The 7,776-nt window shown below is 48.7% G+C and overlaps 1 pseudogene; it reads right to left on the bottom strand.

Moving 5' to 3' along the window:
* Positions 1–5,550: 5,550 nt before the first annotated feature.
* On the bottom strand, positions 5,551–7,660 carry LOC118886792 (annotated as a pseudogene).
* Between the last annotated feature and the right edge of the window lie 116 nt (positions 7,661–7,776).

Here is a 7,776-nt window from a genome sequence, read left to right on the forward strand (position 1 = left end):
TTGATTACCTTGGGCAGGTGTGACCTCTGTCTTCCAAGTCACATGGTCTCTTCAGTCACCTCCCGCAGTTTATGTAGTTAGCTAACTTTGCAGGTACCTGTGTTTCCCAGGATGATGTTTTTCCTTCTCTGCCCACTTGTTTTTGACATATGAAAGGCAGGTTTTTATTTTTATTTTATTTATTTATTTAATAAGTTTATTTATTTATATTTTATTTTTGGCTGCGTTGGGTCTTCGTTGCTGCGTGCAGGCTTTCTCTAGTTGCGGCGAGTGGGGGCTACGTTTCGTTGCGGTGCGCAGGCTTCTCATTGCGGTGGCTTCTCTTGTTGCGGAGTATGAGCTCTAGGCGCGCAGGCTTCGGTAGTTGTGGCTCGCGGGCTCTAGAGCGCAGGCTCAGTAGTTGTGGCATACGTGCTTAGTTGCTCCACGGCATGTGGGATCTTCCCGGACCAGCGCTCGAACCCGTGTTCCCTGTATTGGCAGGTGGAGTCTTAACCACTGCGCCACCAGGGAAGTCCAAGAAAGGCACCTTTTTATTTTTTTATATATATTTTTAAAATATTTATTTTAATTTATTTGGCTGCGCCGGGTCTTAGTTGCGGCACATGGGATCTTCATTGCCGCATGCAGGATCTTCTTTGCCGCACGGGAGATCTTTAGTTGCGGCATGCAGGATCTAGTTCCCTGACCAGGGATCAAACCTGGGCCCCCTGCATTGGGAGCGTGAAGTCTTAACCACTGTACCACCAGGGAAGTCCCTGAAAGGCACCTTTTTAAAACATTGAGGGAGTTCCCTGGTGGCGTAGTGGTTAGGATTTGGCACTTTCACTGTGGAGGCCAGGGTTCAGTCCCTGATCAGGGAACTGAGATCCTGCAAGCTGCGTGGCATGGCCAAAAGAAAAAAACAATTGAGGTTATAGTTTATGTATAATATTATATAAGTTTCAGGTGTATGACGTGATTCACAAAATTTAAAGGTTATGCTCCATTTATAGTTATTATAAAATACTGGGTATATTCCCTGTGTTGTACTATATATCCTTGTAGCTTGTTTATTTTTCTTAGTAGTTTGTACTTCTTAATCCCCTACCCTTGTGAAAGGCACCTTTTTATATTCTTTGGCTTCCACACTCACATAATTTAGATGCTACTGGAGAAATTAAGGTGGCCGAATGAATTGGTGGATGAGCCTTAGTTTCTGGAGTCCTGGGCTAGAACTGCCATGTGGTCTCATTAGAGGAGGTGTGTAGTGAGGCCACAAGAAACAGCCAGGACCCCTGGGTCTAACCTTGAATCTTCCCCTGGAGACTGTGTGACCTTGGACTAGTCCCTCCCCATCTCTGGCCTATAGTTCCCTTGCCTGTGTCATCAGGGTGTTGTGCCACCTGATTTAGGATTCTGTGATTCACATGGCTGCCTTGGGGGGCTGCCTTGGGCGGCTGCCCTAAGGGTAACTGGTGACAGGGCTGTGGTCACCTTGACTTTTCACTGGGGCTGACCCTGCACTGGAATAGGGCTCCTCCAAGTCTGCCTCAAGGGGCTACCCAAATTGGATGAACTCCTGGGAAGATTATCACTCTCCCTTGAAGTCCTCCTGGTTGCATTACCTTCTGAGGTGAAGGAAGAGTGACCTCTCCTTCTGAGGGATGTGTTTCTAGAGAATTGGTCCTGTAGGCATTTGCAGGGTTCTTTCTTCTCAAAGGCAGATGCCACCCCTAGGTTAGTGACTACCCTTTTACTTTGTCCAGTCACCTTGGAAAAAGCAGTCTGAGGCCAGCGGGAGTGAGACCTTGATTTATGGAGGTGCTCTTGGTGCCAATGGGCCCACGCGCCCTGCAGTCACATCATTCCTGGGCTTCTTGGGGATTTGGGGAGCTCAAATTTATGGAGAAATAAATTCCTGGGCAGCTGTACCTCCGCCCTGAACTTTGGGATTCCAGAAAGGCACAGCTACAGGAGGACTTAGAGATTTTCACGGCCTGCTCCTGACGTATCTTCCCAAGGTGTCTGTGATAAGACCCAAAGTTATTTGGTTTGTTTCCACTTGTCTAGCTAGTGAAGTACTGCTTTTCGCCGGTTAGCTAGAGGCTTTATGTTTATTCTGAACTTCAATCACTCACAAATGTGTTTACATAAGCAGTCTCCTTTAGTCCTCATAACAACTTTTTTTGGGGTTGGCATAACTAACTCCATTTTACAGACTTAAGTCTTTGGATAATGAGAAAGCTGAACAATTATGGGTGGGGATCTTGCTTCAGGACCTCTTTCTTCTCCAAGGGCTGGAAATTAAAAATTAAAACCAAAAAGCATAGAATCAATTGTCATTTGTACACTCAACTATGTTTTGAGTGTCTTGTCATTTAGGGCAACCAGACTGGATTCCCTCCAGGCAGAGGGCTAAGGAAGGTTGAATTTAGGGGGAAAAATACCTGATGATTTTATAGCCTGGGAGATTTTTGTCTCTGAGAAAAACTCACTCCACCCCAATAGATCCCTGTGCTGGGACTCAGGGGCCTTCTCATCTAAAATTCAGAATTTTATTTGCTTTCGACTAATGGGCCATCGTCTTCCATCTCTCTGGCTGACCCTCTCTCGTTTCCAGCCATCTTCTGAGCATTTCCACCTGGGGTCCCAGTGGCCTCCAAGACTGGCCCCTCCTGTCTCATCTCTCCCTGTGATAAAACCAGCTCTGTTCCCCTCCTTGTTCCTCACCTCCAAGCCTTTGCTCACTTCCATAATGGGATCTGGGGTGCCATTTCCTCCTTTTCTACGTGGCCAATTCCTCACCATTTAAGATTCAGCTCCAACTTTCTCCTCCCTAGGAAATCACCCCTTGACCACCTCCATCGAAACATCCTCTGCATCTGCCACCCATGTACATAACACCTGGTTTAACAATTACCCATTTATATGTGTGTCTCCCCAGACTGTGGGCATTTTGAGGGCATGGCCTATTCGCTTTATTTTCCTTGTAGAACTTATTGCTATCTGCAAGTTGTTTTTAATTCTTTACGAATATATTTATCATCTGAACTTCTCACACCAGAGGTCAAGAACTATGTCTATCTTGTTCACTGTTGTGTCCCCAGAGCCTGGCACAGTGACCGGGCACCCAGAAGGTGGCCAAAAAACATTTAATGAATGAACAAATTCGTCTTTGTCTCCAAAGTGCCTGGCTTGGGACCTAGCACATAGTAGGTATGTAGTCAATATTGGTTGAAGGAAGGAGTCAATAAAAACAAAGAATAAGCTGTCCCTGTTCCTTGTAGAAGGTGAAAAGAGAGATGGGGTTAAGGGTGGGTTGTGTGGGGAGAAGGGAGCCCAGTGGAGACCCAGGCAGCTTTAATCTCTGGGCCAGGACTAGAGCAAGGTGAGTGCATGGAATTTAAGGTGGTCAAAAAACTCTGTTCGTTAAGATAAGTAATATTTTAGTGCACTATTAAAAAATGCAAAAAAATTCATGATGAGCAAAACATCAAAATTTTAAGTAAAGGAAGTATTCTCCAAGAAAAACCAGAGAACTGAGTCAGTCAGGGGAACTGGGAGCAATCACCCTGGTTCCTTTTTGTCCTGGTGAAGACCAGAGACTACTCTTCCTTTACTTATTTTCAGTAACTTCTCCATCTTGTCTTCGTCTTGCTAACCCGTTTGTTTCCCTGTAGTTAGCATTAGAGACCTTTTAGGATACGTCAAGAGGGTTGGGTGCTTTTGCAGGGACCAGAGTGAAGGAAGGAGTGAGCCTGGGTGGGCAGGAATGGTGGAGGAAAGGGATGGTGGTGATCACAGCCCAGGCCTCCACCTGGTCCAGCCCTCTGATCTATGGGGGGTGGGGGAAGGTGGGGAGGTGGAGGGAGGGGGAAAGCAGGACACCCTTACAGAGAGGCTGGGGGCTGAGTCATGGTAGGAGACAAAGTTAGACAGAAGGGGCTCCTTCCTTCCCTTCAGCTGTGGAAAGAGTCCCTTCTGTGGATCAGTGTGAGCAGGTCCACCACCACTGTGAGATTTGCAAACATCTGGGCTCCTCCAAGTGTATCCCAGCTCTCTGCCTGGGGTATTTTGCTTCCAGGGAGCAGTGTAATTCGGCACCGTGGGGCTCTAGGGAGAAGAGGAGGTGAAAACTGTCTCCCAGAATTGGAATAGACATAGTTGGTAAATCAAAATGCTTTTGGGCTGCCTGGCCCCGATTTCCTCCAGCCCCTGCCCCAGCCCTGCCTGTGCTTGCTCTCAGAGAAGCCCTTCTCCCTCTGCTAGATCACTCCGTCGTCATCTTTACTATTGTTCAAGATGCCAGTGACAGTGATAATGGGGCTGTTGCTGCTACTGCCTCTGCTGGTAGTAGCTGCCACATTTGGAAGACTTACTGCGTACCAGGCCCTCTGCAGAGCAGTTTGGGTGCATTTTCTCTCTCTGATCATTACAGCAACTTCACGAGGTAGGGGTTTTTGTCCTTTACAGTTGAAGCAACTGAGCCTCAGAGAGAGTCAACAACTCACCCTAAGCCACACAGCTAGGAGGTGAGCATCTTCTGTTAGGGGGATGGCTGGGCTATGGACATGCCCCCAAGGCCCATGGGAACACAGTGGTTGCAGCCCCTCTGGTTTACCTGCAGAGGGCGCCCCTGCCTCGCAGAACTGCCCAGGGCTCCCTACCAGCCCTTTCCAACCTGCCCTTAGAAAGGGCTTATCTAAACCTTCTCCCTTCCACCCTCACTATATAATTAGACTTCTCAAAATATTCTGTCTGAGTGGGATGGGGACAATCATATGCTACAAACTTCTCCAATTTCATGAGCAGTCTCTATGAACTCCCGGAGCAAAAAAGTCACAAGCCACCCCCATTCCAGACGGGGCTGCGTTTCACACAGCTGAAGTCAGCTCAGCTGCTGGGACTTAGCAAGTGACCTGAGGCCTTCTGGGGACTGCCACGTTGGTGGACCCTATAGCACCACACACACACAAACAATTAGAGCTCACCCACACTGCTAACCTCTGTTTCGCTCTCATCTGCCTGCCACATCACCAGCATACTCTCAAATTAGCAGTTAATTTGGTCCTCTCATGTGTGTGGGTGTGTGCTTTTTAAACACAGTATGTGATAAAACTCCCTTTCCAGCTGAATCTGAATTTTGAACACCCCTTTGTATCAGAGACAGAACAATGTAAATGAAATGCAAAAAGGGAATGGTGGTTAAATTTCATTTGTAATGGCTAGATATCGACTCAGTGAAAGCAAAAGAAGTCAGAGGGATGCAGAATATTAAAAGCAAGTTGACTTTCCAGAGAGGCAGGGAGATGGAATGGTTAAGTATGCAGTCCTTTGGGAGGTTCAGATCCTGTTATATCAGCCATTTATTTTTATTTATTTATTATGGAGATTTTTTTCTTTATTGAGAAACTTAAGACTTGGGTACGTCAAATAAAACCAATTTCTGGGGGGAAAAAAATCAAAACTCACAATAGAAAAAAAAAAGTTAACATTGTCTGGGCCATATCAGAACCCAGAGAATATATTCTTTTAATTGAAAAATTCTAGGCATGTCATAATTGACCTTTTGATACAAAATGACCTATTAAATTTGCAATTTGTGGTTCTTGGTGTTGAGGTCCATAGGACAAGCTAGGAAGTCTTCAAACCTTGAGCTGAATTCCATGAGGGCTTATTTGGCTTGTGAATCGTTTTGTCCTTGTCTAAGAGGTAGCAGCAGCGACAGCGCCCACCTTCTGGGCACCTTCTTTCTTGGCATGATGAGCCTGTAGGACCGCCACAGCTTCCTCCACGTTGGAGCGGAGAGACTCGGGGACTCCAGCATGTGCAGCAGCTCCGAGCTGTCAATCTCCAGCAGCATCCCCGTAATCTTCCCGGCCAGGTTTGAGTGCATCGTCTGGATGAGCAGGAACAAACGTTCACCCAGCATCTGCTTCTGTTCCTGGGGGGGGGGGTGCTGTGGCCAGCATGGAGGCGGTCAGCGGCTCCTGCCCCTGCACGTGGACCGCAGGCTGGGGTGCCTGCAGGGGCCGGATGGCGGGGTGAGGTCTGCGGACACCGGAGGCGTATTTGTAAAGTGCAACAGCCCGAGGAGCAGCGGCAGCAACAGCGGCACGAGGCGCTAGGCTCTGCACAGCTGCGGGAACACCTCCAGACTGGCAGCTGTCAGTCGGCCCTTGCTGGGCGGCACCAGCCCCACCAAAGTCCATAGCCAAGCGGTCTGGGCACTCAGATCCGACTCTCTGAGCGGTAGTAGGGAGGCCGCGAGAGGCCAGAGCATTACCAGTTGGAGCCAGATGGCGAAGAGCTGGACGAGACCCAGACTGGCGTATAGCACTTGGCATTCCTTGGAAGCCTTGAGGTCTCCCCCACTTGCTGCAGCGTGGATTAGGCCTCATCTGTGCTAACTGGTTAGGTAATACGGAGGTCTTCCCTGGGCCTGTGCAACTGCTGGCACAAAGTAGCCCCCAGCTGCTGGAAATGATTTAAGATGGCATTGGCGGGGACTGCTCTCATCCTGGCCACGCGCTGCATATACTGGTTGGTCAGCTGAGCCTTTCTCTCTTCCTTTCTCTGGGCCAGGGCGACATACAGTGGCTTGAAGCCCATGATGCGTCCATTCATCTCCGTGACTGCTTTGGTTGCCTCTTCAGGGGATGAGAAGCAGACAAAGGCAAACCCTTTGCTTCTCCCATCCTCCAGCGTCACCTTAGCACTGCTGATTGATCCAAAAGGACAGAACTTTTTCCTTAACTTCTCATCATCAATGGTGTCATCCAAGTTCTTAATGTAGAGATTCACCCCCTGACAAGCGACTAATTCTCTCCTGTTTCAGCTGTTCAAATTTTCGCTTTAACTCGGCCTGCCGTTCCGCTTTCTTCTGTGCATGGCCGACGAAAATGACTTTCCCACTGATTTCTTTTCCATTCATCTCTTCCACGGCCTTATTGGCATCCTCGTGTTTTTTGTAACTCACAAAGCCAAAGCCTTTGGATTTCCCACTGGGATCTCTCGTCACCTTGACACGTAGAGTCTTACCAAACTGGCTGAATAGCTCTTTCAGACTCTCATCATCCACCTCTTCCCCAAAGTTTTTGATATAAACATTGGTGAATTCCTTGGCTTTGGCTCCAAGCTCAGCTTCCCACTCTTTTCGATACTTGAATCTGCCCACAAACACTCTGCGGTCATTGAGGAGCATGCCGTTCATCCTCTCGATGACCTTGTCGGCAGCCTCCTGGGTCTCAAAGTGGACAAAGGCATAACTCTTAGAGCCGTTCTCATCACACACCGCCTTGCAGGACAATGTTTCCAAAAGCAGAAAAAGTATCATACAGTGCCTTGTTATCTATATGTCCAGGTCCTTGATGAAGGTATTTCCCACACCAAATTTTCTCAAAGAGGGATCCCTCTGAACCCACATGATATGGATTGGCTTTACCTTAATCACATCAAAGCTCGTGGTATCCAAGGCCCGCTCCGCGAAAGCTGTCTGCTGGAAGTTGATGTGGGCATAACCCAGGGAGTGGCGGGTGAGCATATCGCGGCAGACCCAGATGGACAGCACAGGTCCCGCAGGACTGAACTTTTCGTTCAGCATGGCCTCGGTGACGTCCGAGTACAGGTCACCCACGTACAGGGAGGCCATGGGGTAGCTGCTGGCTGCAGCGTTCATCTCCCCACCACCCTGAGCCCCGCCAGGAGGACTTCTTAGAGGGACCACACAGGACAAAGGGGGCTCCCCTCCGAGCCGTGGCCGGTGCCGCGGCTCACAGGTGGCAGTGACGCTCA

The sequence above is a fragment of the Balaenoptera musculus genome, chromosome 1 (assembly GCF_009873245.2).
Source record: "Balaenoptera musculus isolate JJ_BM4_2016_0621 chromosome 1, mBalMus1.pri.v3, whole genome shotgun sequence".
Classification (NCBI taxonomy): domain Eukaryota; kingdom Metazoa; phylum Chordata; class Mammalia; order Artiodactyla; family Balaenopteridae; genus Balaenoptera; species Balaenoptera musculus.